General features: G+C 39.2%; 1 protein-coding gene across 1 annotated transcript in view; it reads right to left on the bottom strand.

Annotated features, from left to right (window-relative positions):
* The window catches only part of LOC150086996 (ubiquitin-conjugating enzyme E2 T-like), a 98,535-nt gene extending 81,282 nt beyond the window's left edge, over window positions 1–17,253 (bottom strand). Inside the window, exon 1 of the mRNA XM_090371737.1 lies at window positions 17,169–17,253. The gene's annotated coding sequence lies outside the window, so the exon portion shown is untranslated. The remainder of the gene's footprint in view (window positions 1–17,168) is intronic.
* Between the last annotated feature and the right edge of the window lie 453 nt (window positions 17,254–17,706).

Raw genomic sequence — 17,706 nt, 5'->3', positions numbered from 1 at the left:
ACCTAAGCTAATCACTCCCTCCTCGATGACACAAAACAATCAGAAAGAAAATGCCTCCACAATAATCACCCAATCACAGAACTCAACCGTGAATCACAGCACTAAGTGGGAGGTGCCTTCACCTGTCAATCACTTCCTTCCTCGCCATGTTGGATGGAGTACTTTGGAGTTCAGCCAAAAGATGTTACTTCTCTCAAAGGCAAAAGGAAGGACCAACAACTACAATGATCTCAAGACAGTTTTTAAATTCTACAGTTGGACCAATGATGAAGTTACCAATAGCAAATTTGAAATGGGAAGTATTCAGGGATGCAATTGTAGAAACTAATAAGCATTTAATACCAACTAAGAGATACTGTTCAAGGCTTAGACCTAAATGGATGTCAGATGAACTGATGAGACTTGTGGCAAAGAAGGAAAATGAATGGGATACATATAAATTATCAGGTGATACAGATGCTTACAGTAGATAAAGTAGTCTGCAATCAAGTCACAAAGGATAAGCCTCAGGCTTCCTTGCACTATGTAGCTAATAATAATAATAATAATAATAATAAAAGGAGGTTAGGCAAGCTAAGCCAGCTTACAAGATGTCTCTTGCAAAGAAGACCAAGAATAGGAGCGAAGACTTCTTTACTTGCACAAACACTAGAAACAAGAGGATGAATCAATTGGCCCACTAGACACGATTGGTATAACTACTGATGATCCCACCCAGGATCCTGATACACTGAGTTGATATTTTGCATCTACATTTATACATGAGAAATTTTTTTAAGGATGGGGATGCCAGACATGAGTCAAATTCTAACAGGGAGCTGAATGATTGTGATAACTAAGAGGACATTATTATTATTATTATTAGCCATATGGTGCAAGGAAGTCAGAGGCTTATGCTGCACAAGCGAAAAAAAAAAAATTTCGGAATTACCCTGAGAGATGTTGTTGTTGTTGTTTTTAGTTAGTTGTTGGCGCATCAGCTTCTGTGACCATAATGCGCCACCCAAAGTTTTTGAAGTACTCTGATCCAAGCCCGAGGCGGGATTCAAACCAGTGACCTTTGGGTTGCCAGGCAGGCACTTTACCCACCCGGCTAGCCCGGTAGGTTTTTTTTTTTTTTTTTTTAGAAGCATTAGCAACTAAGGCCATATTGCTCCGGGAATATGCGGTGGTCATTCCCTGACCTTTCCGCATCCACCATATTTGGTGGTGACGGGCTCGAACCCCGGTCTAATCAAGAAGCGTGTGCTATGCACTGCTGCTCCTTCCCACCTGACTACGGAGGCGCCTCAGCGTGGTCGGCACCCTGAGAAAGAGAGAGAGAGAGAGAGAGAGAGAGAGAGAGAGAGAGAGAGAGAGAGAGAGATAGAAGGAAATCACCAAGAAAGAGAAGAATGATGATATCCAGCTCGGGACCCTGGGTGTGCCAAGCCCATACTCACTAGATGTGAGCCCCTGGAAAAGAAACTGTTGAAGCTAAACATAAAAATGGTACTTTGAGTGGGTGGGAACATACTTGGATTCAAGAGGTCTCTGTGGACTGGAATGTCTGAATATATTCCCAATTCACAAAGGATATAAAAAAAATAAATAAAATTGATATAAAATACTGTTATAGAAATACTGTAAAACACTGTAAATTAGAGTAATATAAAAATCTGTTGTACACAAGACTGTTATACAAATTGGAGCACTGTTGCATTAAGGAAAAGTTACTGCTATGAATAAAGGGATGGTTGAGTGGGAGAGGACAGAGTGGTTATCAATGAGTACTGCTCTTCTTGAACCAATGTTATTAGCAGAGTCACCTAGGTTTTAGTGACGAGCCTATTATTGTTTCCTATATTTACTAATGATATTAAGAAAGGCCCACCAGGCTTAACGTTTGCAGACAACACTAAGGTTGACAAAATGGTTAATCACAGTAATTTGGGTATGCTACTGTAACAAGTTCGTAACAAATTAGGCTGATGGGTTGAGAAGTGGCAACTGAAGTTTAATATTGACAGTTTAATATAAAATTTAATAATACACATGCAAGGTACTTCATATGGGGAGTCGTAATCCCAGATTAACATACCAACTGTGTGGCATCACACTCTGGGTAGTGAAGAATGAAAAAGACATGGGAGTGCAGTCAGTTATGAAGTACTCTAAGCAATGCAGACAGGCTGTCAGAGCAGCTCATGGTGTTTTGCCAATAATATACAGGAATTTTGCCAGTAAGAATAAGGAGGTGATTATCCCATTGTATAAAGCAATGGTCACAATATATAATAAATACACATACAGGTCTGTATGCCTCATTTTAGGAAGGACATGGATCTGTTGAAATGGGTACAGAAAAGAACAGCAAGACGAGTGAAAAAAACAAAAGGGTACTCTTACCAGGAATGACTTCAATTCTGCCAACTGCAGTGCATGGGGACTAAGCACCTGAAAGAAAATCTGATTGGTGTTTTAAGGCATTGTATTGTATGGATTAAGTGAGCTCAATGCTGATGAAATTTTTCCTCTTGCTCAGACTACACAGAAGGGATCATAAAATCAAACTGAGGAAAAATAATTTGAGGTAAATGTGCAGAAATTTGCCTTCTGCCAGCGGGCGGTCAATTATTGGAACAAATTCTCATCTGGTGTAATAGAGGTATGTAAATTGAATAAATTCAAGGAAGAACTAGACAAAGTGTTAGGACTGGCAAATGAAATGGGAAGTGTTGGGGTTTTTTTTGTTTTTTGCTGATGCTGCATAAGCTTGCTTATACAGTATCATATCAGCTTGCTAATAAATATTGCTTTCTTGCATCATTTTTCACTTCTAATACTAAATATACAGGGTGTCCCCGGAGGTGAAAGGATAGACCATTTTAAGCAAAAAAGTTCATATAAACATGTGCCCCATCTGAAATTGTTTCCGAGATAGAGACATTTGAATATTTATTTTTCAAGTGACAAATTTGGAACATACATTTTCAAAAATGCCACCATCAACTTCAATGCACTTTTATACTCTCACGAGAATATGGTGTGTTGCTTGTCTAAGTGTATCTTCATGTTCCTTTATATGGGCAACAGCAGCCATTATGCAAGCTTGCAGATCATCTCTTGTATTCACCTTTCTGTACACTTCACTTTTCATCCAATCCCATAAACAAAAATCTAATGGGGTTAGGTCTGGAGATTTTGGTGGCCAGTTAATGGCACCACCACCACGACCAATCCACCAATTAGGGAAAATTAGGTCCAGATGTTGTTTCACATGTCTGGTAGAATGGGAAGGGGCCCCATCATGCTGAAAGTACATAGCACACCATGTGGCCAAAGGAACGTCCTCTAGTTGTTCACCTAATGTATTTTGCAAAAACTGAAAGTAATTGTGTCCTGTCATTCGATGTTCTAAAATAACGGGAACTATCAACAGGTTATCGATCATACCACACCATACATTGATTGAGAAACAAACTTGGAAATTTGTTTCCACTGTACCATGTGGATTCTCGTGCGACCATCAATGAGTGTTACGTGTGTTGTTGATTCCATTCCAGGTAAACATGGCTTCATCAGTAAATAGTACTGATGGAAGCACTTCATGATTGGCATTTAACCAATGACAAAATTCAAGACACATGGCACTGTCCCCTATGTGAAGATTTTGCACATGCTGTGGGTGAAATGGGTACAAGCTCTCTTCATGTAGTGTTCGCCATACACATGTTCATGAAACACATAGACTTGCAGAAAGTCTTTGCATGCTAATTGTAGGGCTACGCTGAATCACGTTCAGAATGTGTTCCCATTCCTGCACATTTTCTTGACATCCTTGTTCAGATGAAACATGAGCACTGGGAAGCATACCACTTTCACGTAATGTGTTGAAAACTTTGGAAAACACTCTACGATCCGGAATTCGACATGTAGAAAAACGCCGATGGTATTCTTCAACAGCAGCAGGGGCACTACCATCGCAGAAGCCGTAAACATACAGCATATCTGCATATTCGGCATTAGTAAAAATGTGCGGCATTTTTAGCAAACACTTCTACAATTAGAACTGACAACTGACGCTACTCGCTGATTCACTCGCAGTCTGATTCACTTCTACAGTCACAACAATCAACTGATAACTGACAATCAAATGGCACAGTCTGATGGGAGGGAAGGAAAATACTGCGCACCAATTTCAAAATAAATGTACATTAAAGTAGCTCTATCTCGGAAACCATTCGGGATAGGGCACACATTTATATGAACTTTTTTGCTTAAAATGACCTATCCTTTCACCTCCTGGAATATTGACCTTTCCTCCTGGGATATCCTGTATAAGGACATTGTCATGATGAAAGTGCACTTTTACAATGCCCACTTTTCTGTCCATTTTATCAAAACTTCATGCAATCATTATAAAACTGCTTTTTAGTATTCTTGGTCCACTGTTTGACTATGCATGGCATATTCATAATGAATGCCATGTGAGTCAAAAAAAAAAAAAAAAAAAAAGTGATAGGCATGATCTTCAAATTTGATTGAGACTGTCTTGCTGTTTTGAACCTTGATGATGACTGCATCTTCCAATGAGTTAACTGGGCCTTTGTTTTGTAATGATGAAGAAATTAAATGCGAGGCAGTAGCAGAACACTGATGAAGATGCAAGAACTTGCCATTCTCTTAATTTCACTAACAACTTTGTAGATAATTAAATATTATTATTATTATTATTATTATTAATAGCCATATGATGCAAGGAAGCCTGAGGCTTATGCTGCAACAGGAAAAAAAAAAGCTCCCGAGTTACCCTGAGAGAGAGAGAGAGAGAGAGAGAGAGAGAAAAGTAGAAGGGAATCACCAAGAAAGAGAAGAAGGATGATATCCAGCTCAGGACCCTGGGTGTGCCAAGCCCATACTCACCAGATGTGAGCCCCCGGGGTTAATCAATCATTCCAGTCCAGATCTGATACCCACACAAGCAATTGAGCGGTTTCTGGAGTTGAAAGGTGGCCAGAGCAAGGATCATCTTCAATACGCAAGCAGCCATCTTAACTTTGTGAGCCACTAAGAAGTCTTCAAATGGTACACAGTATCGTCTCTGAAATTTGTCTTTTAACATTTTGTGAATTTTGCATTTTTACTAATTTAAAACAAACATTGATGCAAATTCAGTGCTTAGTTAAATCACTCATTTTAAATGTGATAAAATACATAAAACAACTTCTATTCAATGCACATTAATTCAGAATGATTGCAGATAAATAGGTATTCATGCATTATTATGTCTAGATGAATCATTGTGTATATTGTGACAAGCTGCAACCTGCTATGATGTCACAATTTCAAGATACCAAATCAGTCCCCAAACTTTTTTGATCACACTTTGTATTCCACATTAACAAGAATGATGGTTAACTTTGTCTCAGAGTTGAGACAGCAAAAAATGGGTGAAAATGTGAGGGAGAAGTACACAAAACAAACTTGTTTCTACCTGTTATTTTGATGCCTAATAGAGCACAATAATTTGTTTCTTAATTTTTGGTGGCCAAGAAAAGTTAAGACTAGTGATTTAATTTTCCAGCAATGGCCATCAGTTTGGAACCACTGAATTGGTAGTTTGATTCACAAGTAAAAAAAAAAAAAAAAAAATTAATTAAACAATTAATCAATATAACTGAGACACCAATTGAGCAAAATCTAAAAAATAAACAGAAAGTCTAATATTCAAATAGCAATTTCCTGGGTCTAATAACTAAACACTGACTTTCCACCAGCTAATGCAGAAAATTTTCTCAGTGGATATAAGCCAGAGGAAGCTACATCCTATGGTTGGCTATAGTTTTTTTCTTTAGCACACTAACCACTCTGACCAAATTACAAGTTTCTGGCAAAAAAAAAAGCAGCAAAGACATCTTTACTTATGTAAACAACAGAAGGAAAGGGTTGGATCACATCAGTCCACTAGATAGGAATGAATTAACTGTTGATGATCTTGATCAGACAAAGTGAATAGGTATTTTCTGTCACTGAATAGATACAGCGACACAGTAACAAAGAAACTGAATGCAAAAAAATAATTTTGATATTGTATAGTTAGATACAAATTGGAGCAGTGCAGAATTAATGACAACTTGCTAGGGATAAAAGGATGGATAAGTTATGCTCTTCATGGACTAACGTTGTTTGCAGATGATACAAGGGTTGGCAGGGTAGCTAATCACAGTAATCAGGGTATGCTACAACAAGGTTGAAACAAATTAGGTAGATGGACTGAGAAATGGCAATTGAAGTTTAAAATTGACAAATGCAAGGTACTTCATATGGGGAGCAGTAATCACAGATTAATGTACCAGCTGTGGTACCATACTCAGGGTAGCAGTGAATGAAAAAGATTGTGGGGGGGGAGTAACTGTGCAGTCAGTTATGAAGTTATCTGAGCAGTGCAGACAGGCTTCCAGGGTAGCTAATATTGGTTTGTCAAGGATACACCCATTGTGTAATGCAATGGGTAGGCCATATCGTGATTACTGCATAAAGGTCTGGAAGCTTTGTTTTAGGAAGGACACGGATCTGTTGAAATGAATGCAATGAACAGGAACAAGGTTGGTGGGGGGAAACAAAAGGGTATTCTTACTAGCAAGTTTTCAGTTTTGCAAATTGCAGCATCCAGATCCTAGACACCTGTGAGGAAATCTGACTGAGGTGTTTCGGGACCTGAATGGGCTGAGTAAGCTCAGTGATGATATAGAATCTTTCCCTTTCTTCAGACTACACGAAGGGACATAAATTCAAACAAAGGAAGGATTCCTACAGGGTGGATGTGCAGAAATTTGCCTTCAAGCCAGAAGATGGTTGGTTTTTTTCTGTTTTTTTTTTTTTTTTTTGTTTTGTTTTTATTAAACCACAAACAAGAGAGGTTGTTTGTTATTTGGTTTTTAGGAGCATTAGCAACTAAGGCCATATTGCTCTGGGGATATGCGGTGGTCATTCCATGACCTTTCCGCATCCTCCTTATTTGGTGGTCACGGGCTTGAACCCCAGTCTAATCAAGAAGCATGTGCTACGCACTGCTGCGCCTGCCCACCTGGCTACGGAGGCGCCAAACACGAGAGGTATTAGAACCTATAGTACCATGCATGGGTTGCAGGTTGGAAAGACGAAAGAAGATATTTGCTGACATTAGACTTGAACTTCTGTCGACTGCAATTTTCAGGAAACATGTATGAAGGAAGGTTGCACCAGAAAATGGCAGTTGAATGAATAAATGAGGAAGATGAAAAGTTGGTTCTGTGAGTTTGAAGTTGGACAGTAAATGGACGTTGGCTGGTGGCGGCACGTGTTCAGACTGTTTTGAAAGAGAGAGAGAATTATAGAAGCCAAGTCAGAAGAACAGTGCCCATGGAAGTATCTGTAGAAAAGGCATGCGGCAGAAACAGAATGTCCATGAGACAGCAAGTATGGAGACTGTAGAGATGAGTCATTAATTAACCCAACTGCCCTCTTCTGAATGGAATCTAGAAGCCTGAGAGAAATTTAGGGGGCACTGCCCCAGATGTGGGAACAATATTCCATGGTAGGGCGGATTTGCGATTTGTACAGAGTGAACAGCTGTTTGGAAGAAAGGTAACGCCGAGAGCAAAAGAGAAAACCAAGTTTTTTAGATGCAGAGGATTGTTATTTGTTTTTTTTTTTAGGAGCATTAGCAACTAAGGCCATATTGCTCCGGAGATATGCGGTGTCATTCCCTGACCTTTCCGCATCCTCCGTATTTCGGATGCAGAAGAAGCAATATTTGTAACGTGCTTGTGCCAGAGAGATTAGAAGTCAGGGTAATCCCCAAAACATATATATCATCTTGCCCAGAAAGCGGAATGTCACCAAAGATAAGTACAGGAGCAGAAGAATCCTTTTTGAGCAATATAAGAGAGGACTGAGTTTTAGAAGGATTGAAATCAACTAAGGTCTTTGCTCTACTGGAGAATTACCTGTAGATTGGCATTTAAGGAATCAGTAGTGGATATTCAAGAAGTTGAAGCTGATTGAACAGAGTAAGATTTCTCAAAGTGGAAAGTGGAATGCAACATGCTATCATCAGCAAAACTATGGATAGGATTTCCAGTCAATCAAAGAAGGTCATTAATATAAAAGAGTGGAGGAAAGAAATTAACCTTGCAGGACACCAGCATTAGTGGAGAAGTTTTGAGACAGAGAGCCATCTACCATACCCTTAGAGAGTGGTAAGAGAGAAAACTGGATAACCAATTACAAAAAACAGTTGGCAAGCCATAAGATGGAAGATTGTTCAGAAGACACATATGCCAAACACGATCAAAAGCCTTTGAGATGTTAAAAGCAAGTGCTTGTATGTCACCAAACTTTTCCATTGAATTTGTCATAAATAGGTAACATAAGCCAGAATATCACCAGGGGATCGAAACTGATGGAATCCATATACTGGTGATTGTTAATCAGACAGAAGGTTTCTAGGTAGTTTAAGAGTTGGCAGTTAATTGATTTTTCCATTACTTTAGAAAGAGTAAAAGTAATTGCAATGGGATGATAATTGGATGGGAGGGATTTGTCACCCTTTTTAGGAACTACCTGGATATGAGCAAATTTCCAAGAAGAAGGAAAAACACATTAGGAATAAGAAAGCGAAAAAAACAGGTGGCAAAGAACAGGAGTAAGTTCAGGAGCACATGTTTTGAGAACAAGTGGAGAAATACAATCAGGACCTGGAGCTTTCTTAGCATCAAGATTCGTCAAAATCCTTCTGACATCCTTTTGACGGAAGACCACAGGAAACATTGAATGGAGTGTGTTGGGAATGGTGGGAATGTTGGAAATACCTGTCCAGCTGAGCCTTAAAATTTATATAGGCTATCAACTTCCACAACAAGGGATGGAAGTCTGTTCCACCAACCAACCACCCGCCGACTAAAGGCAATTTTTCGCACATCTATCCTACATCTGTCTTTCCTCAATCTGAATTTATGCCCTCTCAGGTGATTATTCTGAGCAAGAGGAAGAATTCCACTGGCATTGAGCATGCTCAAACCATTTAAGGCTTTATATACCTCTATTAGATCACCTCGCCGGTGCCTAGTCTCCAGACACTGTAATTTCCAAAACTTAAGCCTTTCTTCATAAGAGCACCCCTTTGTTCCATTCACTACTCTTGTTGCCCTTCTCTGTACTCGTTCCAGCAGCTCTACATCCTTCTTGAAATGAGGCCTCCAGACCTGCATACAGTACTCATGGTGTGGCCTAACCATTGCCTTATACAAGGGAATAATCACCTCCTTATCCCTGCTAGAAAAATTCCTGTATATCATTGATAAGACACCATGAGCCACTCTTGCAGCCCGTCTGCACTGCTCAGATAACTTCATATATACCTGCACAATTACCCCCAGACCCTTTTCATTCTCTACCACTGTCAGTGTAGTACCACATAGTTGATACGTTGCTTGCTCTGGGGTTGCTGTTTCCCATATGTAGTACTTTACATTTGTCAATGTTAAACTTCATTTGCCACCTCTCAGCCCATCTGCTCAACCTTTCCAGATCCTGTTGCAGCAGCATAGCGTCAGTAATGTCCTTAACAACCCTGCCAACCTTTGTATCGTCTGCAAACTTGGACATTAAGCTTGATATACCATCATCAATATCATTTATAAATACAGAAAACAATAATGAACCCAACACTGAACCCTGAGGGACTCCACTAATAACATTAGTCCACGATGAGCTGTGTCCCTTGATTACCGCTCTCTGTCTTCTGCCCCTCAACCATCCCCTTTATCCATAGCAGCAATTTGCTTCCAATGCCACACTGCTCCAATTTGTGCAGCAGTCTTCCATGTGCAACAGTATCAAAAGCCTTTCTAAGATCAAAATATATAATATCAAAGTTATTCCCTGCATCCAGTTCTTTTGTGACTGCATCATAGTATCCAATCAAATTCGTCAGGCAAGACTTTCCCTTAACAAAACCATGCTGTGTCCGAGCTATAACTGAAATCTTGTCTAGATGATCCTGCAGTGCTTCTTTAACCAGTTCCTGCATTAATTTTAGTGGAACAGAGTTTAAACTCACAGGTCTATAATTACTTGTGTCAGCCTTTGATCCTTCTTTGTGAATTGGGGTCACATTTGCACATCTCCAGTCCATGGGTACCTCCTCTCAGTCCAAGTAAGCTCTCATAATTATGGCTAAGGGTTTGCTTAGTTGCTTTGCCACCTCCTTTAATATAACTGGATAGATCCCATTCACCCCAGGTGCCTTTCTTGCGTTTATCTTAAACAATTTCTCCACCACTTTACTCTCAGTTATTACAAGATTATCTACCTTACTGACAGAGTAGAATACACCTCTGGCATTTCCCCTGCTGAATAACTCCTCATGTGTGAATGTCGATGCAAAATATTCATTTAGTTTGTTAGCTAACTGAGCAGGGTCATCAACAGTTGAACCATAAATATCAAGTGGACCAATCTGATTCATCACCTTCCTTCTAAAGTTTACACAAGTAAAGAACTCTTGGCTGTTTTTCTTTGCATCCTTTGCCAAAGATTTCTCGTAATCTGCCTAACCTCCTTTGTAACTTGGTTACAGACCAGCTTATATCTATCATAGGCTTCTGTGTCACATGTTAATTTATATGTATCCCCAGCATTTTTCTTCTCTGCCATATGTCTCATTAGTTCATCTGACATCCATTTAGGCCTAAACCTTGAACAATATTTCTTAGTTGGTATGTAAAGCATAGTAGCTTCCAAGATAAGTTCTTTGAATGCTTCCCATTTTGAATTTGCTGTTGGTAACATCATCAATTTCTCCCAATGTATAGAATTTAAACACTGTCTCAGACCATCGTAGTCGCCTTTACGAAAGCAAAAACCCTTTCCTTTACCCCTAATGGTAGTTATCTCTGAGTAAATCCCACTTCAGCACACTGTGATCACTACCACCTAGTGGTTCCTTTATCTACAGATTCTTATTGCATGAAGAATCACTACTGATAATCAAATCAAGAGTATTACTCCCTCGAGTTGCCTCCCGAACATGCTGATGTAGAAAACAATCATCCAATAAATCCACAAAAGCCTTGCTAGTGTGTGAGAGACCAACCCACAAATTCCAGTCAATAACTGGAAAATTGAAATCCCCCATTATAAGACTCTCTGATTTACTGGCCCACTCTATTTCCCTGTACAGTTTCTTATTATACTCATCGGAGTCATTAGGCCTATATGACACTCCTACTCTCAATTTTGATCTCCCAATGCTTATGTCACACCAAACTGACTCGACACTGCACTGTCCAGCAATGTCGACTGGCTTCACTTCCTTGGATTTTATGTGTTTCTTAACTAATAGCATAACCTCTCCTCCCTTCCTATCCTGTCTATTCTTTCTGTACACATTGTACTCCCCAAATTTCAGTTCTCCATTCCTTATATCTGTGTGACACCATGTCTCTGATATCCCAACAATATCTGCCTTTGATGTTTTGAGCAGTACCTCAAATTCATCAAATTTATTTACCAAACTCCTAGCATTGGTTTACACGCAAGTATACATGCACTTGTTCCTATTCTTAGCTACCCTAACACAACCCATGTGTTTACTTGTACCGCAATGACTCTCAGCAGTCTCTGAAATATCCTGCATCTTGTTTTCCAGGCTGCTGCTCATTCCAATAGAAGCAGTGCAAGAATAAATTTCACCTCTGCCAGTGGCTATTGTTAATCTATTAGTCCTTGTATCCCCCCAAACTAGCAGTTTTCCGACTCACCTAACACTGCATCGATAGCATCAGCAAATATTCTTGCACCCTTTCTATTTAAGTGTATCCCATCCCTGTAGAAGCAGTGTCTCCTGTTAACAAGTACAGACCAGGCTGAAAAAAATTCTACCCCTTGAGCCTTGCACAATCTTTCCAGGGCCGAATTGATCAACAAGGCTCTCATCATAAGTACATGAGTTGGAAGAAAATGAGATGCTAACAATTCAGCTTTATACTTGACTGAAGTAACAAGAACCATCTGGTTTTGACAGAAGTTGTTGTTATTTGGTTTTTAGGAGCATTAGCAACTAAGGCCATATTGCTCCGGGGATATGCGGTGGTCATTCCCTGACCTTTCCACACCCTCCGTATTTGGTGGTCATGGGCTTGAACCCCAGTCTAATCAAGAAGCATGTGCTATGCACTGCTGCTCCTGCCCACGGAGGCGCCTTGACAGAGGTGGAAGCAGAGATGGGCAAAAGTTGTGGCAAACAGCGTTCACAAGAGACAAGAATGCTCGGCTACCATTAGGGCAAGAAGCAAATTTTCTACTCTTAGCCTGTTCAAAATCTAGTTTGGACTGATTAATAACTGTTTTACAATTGTTGCGAGCTTTGGTGTAGGCAGAAAATGAAAGTAAAGAATTAGAAGCAAGCCAATTACAATATGCATCATTCTTCTCTTGAACAGCCTTAGCACATTTATTGGAAAACCAAGGTTTATATAAAGGATGAGATTTTAAAGTGGAGTGTGGAATAAAGGATTCCATTCCTACAAGAATAATTTCACTAACACGATACGAGCAAACAATGTCATCAGAAGTTTTGAAACAGTAATCCGACCAATAAAAAGAAGAAAGGAAATTTCTTAGGTCATCCCATTTTGCATTCTTGTAATGCCAAAGAACACGAGGTTGGGAATAGCCATGAGATAAAGGCTCCATTGGAGAAGAGACAATTGTCTAAAGGTGCCTAAAGGACCACTCACTGCAACCGTGTACTTAGGATTGTTTGTGAGAAAAAGATCAAGCATGTTGGCTGCATGGTTAGGGTAGTCCAGTATTCTGGTAGGTAAATGAACAATCTGTGTGAGGTTATTAGTAATTGCAAAAAACAGAAGCCAGCTGGAGTTGTGAACATTAAAATCACCAAGGAAAATTACCTCACAGTTAGGAAAGTTGGAGTGGAGAAAGTCTAGTTGCAAAAAGAGGAAATCAAAAGAGTTCCAAGTGATTAGTGGAGTTGGGAGAGCGGTAGAGACAACAGATGAATTTAACAGAATGGGGTAGAGTGATTCTAAACTAGAGAAGATCGATATGAGGCAATTCCAAATTGCCAAGTCTCTGACAGGGAATATCCGAATGGACATATGCACAAGTACCACCTTTGAGGCAAAAGGAATCATACAGCGAATAATTTGGGCAACTGAGATGAGCAGTGGTTGAATCTGAGATTCAACCACTGCTCATCTGAGATTCCGTCAGAAAAAGTACATGGGGGTTTGCCACTGTAAGTGGAAATGAACATCATTGAAATTAGAACTGAGACCACATACATTTGTGAAATGAACTAGGAAATGTTTGGCAGGTTTAGATCTTTTCACAGGTAAGTTTGCTCTATTAGTTTGACAATTCATGGTGTATTCAATAGTAAGAAAAAGTGTGGGGGGGGGGAATGCTGTATGTATTAAATAACAAAATTTTTGGATATGGCATACTCATGGTATGACATGGTACACATTCTTACCATGTGTATGCCATATCCAGATCCTTGACATAATGTGGCCTTGAAAATGGCCCCTGTATACACATTATTCAGACTCCCTGCAGTCACTATCTGGCAGAGTAGAGGTATATATGTAAGTGTATTTATGTAAGTAAGGCTGCTCCCAGAATGTCCATTCAAATCTGCCTCATTTTGTTGTACAGGCAGAGTAGAGGTAGCAAGATTATACACTAGCTGATCCAGAAGCCACCTAGAGAGTTACCAATAGGTTCGGTCCAGAGTCCTAACTAGCGGCCAGCCTGTGAACACTGTTTTAGAGCTGTACCCTCAAAATGTAAGGAAGTTTGGATCCTGCCATGGTGTTCATCATAACCTCAAACGACATCAATCATACTGCATGATGGAAGAGATGGGGAAGGACTGACCGGAACTTAGCTCTGGAGACTAAAAGATGGGTTTCAATACTTCAAGCCCCCAATAAGCAAAGTGGTGGTATTTCACCCATTGATGAGAGTCATCTACCACTTAGGAATAACCTTTGTAGGAACAAACTCCCATCTGCTACCCACCCTATCTGAACTACCCATCACTATAATAGTGGCGGGTAGTTTAAATAAATTCAAGGGGGAACTAGATAAATTGTTAGGGGAGTAGAAAAGTAGAAAATAATTTGGGAAGCTTTTTTTTTTTCCTCTCCTTTCTAAGCATTCTTTCTTGCATCATTTCCATTACTACTACTCGCTATACTCCAATATATGGTGCACCTTTGTAACTGGCTGTCAGAACGGGGAAAGAAGTGATAGACAGGTTGTGACTCCGCTCGCTGACTGCATCCCATCTTCATTTAGGCAGACGTCGCGTCACGCGACATCACTACGCAACGAATGTGAAATTCGTTGCATATACTGTACTTTCATTTGAATGCTGATTTCTGTTCTGTTCGTTTGCTGGTGTTAATGTTACTTGCCACATGGTCCTGAGTTTCTGTGTCATTATCCCATTCCGTCCTGCAGGTAAACTGTTTCTTTGTTTTTTGCTGCCATGTAGTGCCGCCACATTTTCTTATTTTTTTTTTCTTAGGTTCTTTTTGTTTTTTGTCTGTGTTTTGTGTTTTTTTTTTTTGCCTTTGTTCAGTCCCAAGGTAGCGAGAATGTTGCATATTAACCTAGTATTGTGCAAAAAAAAATTCTATGTTCCCATTTTGTAGTTATGCAAAAAGCAATTTTATTGTTCGTTGCACGTGTTAATTGACTTTCATTTCTGTTTAGCGAAAAAGGTTAAGTTTTTATGACTTCGGCAGGGATTCAAGCTAAAATTTGTCGTTGGACAAGAAACAATTATAACAGACACAATTATAACAGACGTCATGTTTTTAATGGACTTTCATTTGTATTTAGAAAGATGGTTAGGTTTTTACGCAACTTTGGGAGGGATTCAAGTGAAAACTGGTTGTTGGACGAAAAAAAAATTACAATGGGTGTCATTTTTCATTGACTTTCATTTGTGTTTAGTGAAAAATGGTTATGTTTTTAGGTTACCTTTTTACGCGACTTTGGGAGTTATTTAGTGAAAATTGTTCGTTTACTGCATCTCATTAGTTTGTTTCGTTTTGAAAAAAAATTACTGTGTTATTTTTATGTACAATTATTTTAGTTGTGTTTAGAAATATGGTTAGGTTTTATGTGACTTTGGGAGGAATTCAAGCAAAAACCAGTCGTTGGACGAAAAAAATTATAATGGGAGTCATGTTTTTCATAGACTTTCATTTGTGTTTAGTGAAAAATGGTTAGGTTTTTAGGTTACCTTTTTATGCGACTTCGGGAGTTATTTAGTGAAAATTGGTCGTTTACTGCATCTCATTAGTTTGTTTCGTTTTGAAAAAAAAAAAAATTACTGTATTATTTTTATGTATAATTATTTTAGTTGCTGCTCAGAAAAAATTGCCGTATTGCTGTTAATTTCGTTGTTTTTCAGCTCCGCCATACTGTTATGTCGCGTGACATTTTCCACGAGCAGTCATTAGCATTAGCATTAGTGGAGGCATTTGATGCAAGAAAGCAAGCTTATGCAGCATCAGCCAAAAAAAAAAAAAAAAAAAAAAAAAACCACTTCCACTTCACCCCTCTGTTCGTTCAAAATATCTGTCCAGCTGAGCCTTAAACTTATTTAGGCTATCAACTTCCACGACAAGGGATGGAAGTCTGTTCCACCAACCAACTACCCGCTGGCTAAAGGCAAATTTCCACACGTCTATCCTACATCTGTCTTTCCTCAATTTGAATTTATGCCCTCTCAGGTGATTATTCTGAGCGAGAGGAAAAATCCCATCAGCATTGAGCATGCTCAAACCATTCAAGGCTTTATACACCTCTATCAGATCACCTCGATGGTGCCTAGTCTCCAGACACTGTAATTTGCAAAACTTAAGCCGTTCTTCGTAAGAGCACCCCTTTGTTCCATTCACTAATCTTGTTGCCCTTCTCTGTATTCGTTCCAGCATCTCTACATCCTTCTTGAAATGAGGCCTCCAGACCTGTATACAGTACTCTAGGTGTGGCCTGACCATTGCCTTATACAAGGGAATAATCACCTCCTTATCCCTGCTAGAAAAATTCCTATATATCATTGACAATACACCATGAGCTACTCTTGCAGCCCGTCTGCACTGCTCAGAGAACTTCATATCTGCCTGCACAACCACCCCCAGGTCCCTTTCATTCTCTACCACTGTCAGTGTAGTACCACAGAGTTGATACGTTGCTCTGGGGTTGCTGTTTCCCATGTGTAGTACTTTACATTTGTCAATGTTAAACTTCATTTGCCACCTCTCAGCCCATCTGCTCAACCTTTCCAGATCCTGTTGCAGCAGCATAGTGTCAGTAGTGTCCTTGACAACCCTGCCTACCTTTGTATCATCTGCAAACTTCGACATTAAGCTTGATATACCATCATCAATATCATTTATGAATACAGAAAACAATAATAGACCCAACACTGAGCCCTGAGGGACTCCACTAATAACATTAGTCCACGACGAGCAGTGTCCATTGATTACCACTCTCTGTCTTCTCCCCCTCAGCCACCCCTTTATCCACAGCAGCAATTTGCCTCCAATGTCACACTGCTCCAATTTGTGCAGCAGTCGTCAAGAAGAAGAGGGGGAACGCAGTGAGTGGGAGGAGTTACGAACTGTACGTCACTGCTTTTCCCCTCTTCTTCTCGGTGATTTTGAAAGGGGCACCGTGTTCTGGAGAATTACCCTACTACTAATTATAATAATGCAAAAAAAAGAGGGAGCTTTTGCTTTTAGGGTCAAAAATGATAAGCGATACCAATTATATAAAAAAAAAATGACACCAGTTAAATTAATTACACAAAAACAAAATACATCAGGTTACAAATTTTTAGAAATACTTTAAGGTTTGCAACCAAAAGTAAAAACGGCTCGCACTAGTGATTTGAAAAAGCGCACCGTACTTCGGTAAAATTTCGCGCAGCCGAATACTTATACCGTACAGCAGTTTAGGCACTCGAATACCAGATATTTTAATATTCCAATAATAATCCAATCCTACTTAACATAAATTATTGTCCAGGGGAGAGGAAAACATCATGATGATTTTAGTAAATGTCTCAAAGCCTGTATCAGATTTATAAAATAACTCACCAACAAATATTGCTAACGACTCTTGAGTCCACAAGTAAATAGTCAAACTTGGCGCAAATTTTGCCCTCTACTTGTCACGACTTATGTCGATGCATTAAAAAAAATACAGATATTAACAGGTACAAAAAGATAATAACATGGCTTTGTTGCCAAAAGCAAGAGAACACCTCGAAATTTCATGTTTCAAAAATCATTTATTAATATAATATTTAATGTGATCACCACCTACACCCTTGTCTGTAAAGTCCAAACCAATCTGTGATACAGCCATCCTCTCAGAAGACATTGGACATGTTGATCTAATATCGGACCGTGTAATAAAAATAATAATAATAATTACAATAGAGATGTGCTACTTTCCCACGACCATTAGATAAAAAACTATTTCGCTTTACTTCTTGCTCTTCCTTGATATTTGGCATTATTATAGCAAAAATCTGATTTTAAAAACTGACATTATTATCGCAAGAATCTAATATTAAAAATAGTAAGAGTTCTGCTTAAAGTAACTCGCCTAACTTAAAATAACTCACCAACT

The sequence above is a fragment of the Mastigoproctus giganteus genome, chromosome 4 (genome assembly GCF_048544385.1).
Source record: "Mastigoproctus giganteus isolate SK-2022 chromosome 4, ASM4854438v1, whole genome shotgun sequence".
In the NCBI taxonomy this organism is placed as follows: Eukaryota; Metazoa; Arthropoda; class Arachnida; order Uropygi; family Thelyphonidae; genus Mastigoproctus; species Mastigoproctus giganteus.
This window is presented reverse-complemented; position numbering and strand designations above follow the sequence as displayed.